We start from the raw sequence: 1,453 nt of genomic DNA on the forward strand, positions 1-1,453 counted from the left end.
GATTATCTTTCTGACCCACAACTGTGGTTCCATTCGTGGAACAAGACTGACTCACTGATGCAGAAAAGAGGAACCCATATAAGCAAACAATGTTTCCGGGGGAAAACTCCAGCAGTGAATATGGAGACAAACAGGGCTTCCCTTTGGCTGAGGGAGAGGGGATTGTTGCAAAAAGGGGTTCAGATATACATCCCATCCATTCTGCTTGAAGTCTCCCACCTATTCCTCCTCCCCACATCCCACCTTTGACAGGTGCCTTCTCTCCCAGGCCCCAAACAGTCCCGTCTTTTCCCAACTTTGTACGTTTCCTGAGATCTTTTTACTGCTGTTTTGCTAATATCCCCAACCTGCCCCAGGGTACCACTGGACCTGTCCCCAAATTGATATTACAGTCTGCCCTTGATCAGCCTACCTAACCCAAACCTACCCAGCTCTTTCCTGCTAGAATTCTCAAATGATCAAAAGCCTTTTTTCCTCACTCCATGTATTCAGTGACTTGGTGCTTCTCTCTTCCTTCCTGCCAACTCAGGACAGATCTCCCCACCCTGGTTACTTGCCAAAAATCTCCCCTTACTTAGAGGCATCCTGATTATTTTTTAATTATGAGAATTAAGGTATCACCTGAAAGCTCCAGTCAGGATCCATGCCTGCTTTATAATGGGCACTGAACAGAGGGTAACATAGGAAACTTTTAGCAGAGAAAAGAAAAAGGGGAAAAAACCCCCAGCATGGTTGGAGGGGAGAGGAAAACAGAAAGACCCTAAAGTCTGAAGAGCTGGAGCCTGTTACAAGGCTCCCTAAAATTAATGCTGGTCTTGATTTCAAAAGACTTTAGATCAGGCCTCTGGCTTGGAGGCCTTTGGGCGTGTGAAGCCCTTCCTGGATAGGAATCTTTGCCTAGCATTGTTCTTGTCTTGCTTTTCTTTCCTCCTCCTCCTTTTTCAGTGTGTCTCTCTGTCTTACTCCTGCAATCTGCTATGGTCCCAGTGCCTCAGCTAAGCAGGACTGGGCCCCAGGGACAGCTGTGATGCCCTCTGGTGGCCACTCAACTCCTGGGTCAAAACTTCCCTGAACGCTGTAACTTCCCCCTAACTCCTTGCTTGCAGCTTTTTTGGGACAGCTTCAGTGCCAGTCAGTCCCTCTTCTGGAGCCACCCTGCTCAGGCCCAGGCACTAATCTCGGGCACTGGCCGTATGTGCCTTAAGAGGCCCAGCCTTTCCAGTTAGGTGGCTCTTCAGCTGCCCACAGGGGTTTCCATTTAGGCAGTGCTGCAGCAAAGGCAGGGGTGCCGAAGCAAAGTGGTGCCAACAGGTGCTGCCCAACTGGGGTGTGCAGGATGGAGCTGTAAGCGGCTCGTTTGGGGGAGCTCAGGGAAGGGCAGCTCCCACCACTGCGTGTACTCCCGGGCAAGCATGGGGGGTTGTGCCCCCCAGATCTATGCATGGGGCGAGGG

This window comes from Crocodylus porosus, unplaced genomic scaffold, assembly GCF_001723895.1.
Source record: "Crocodylus porosus isolate Cpor-Errol unplaced genomic scaffold, CroPor_comp1, whole genome shotgun sequence".
In the NCBI taxonomy this organism is placed as follows: Eukaryota; Metazoa; Chordata; order Crocodylia; family Crocodylidae; genus Crocodylus; species Crocodylus porosus.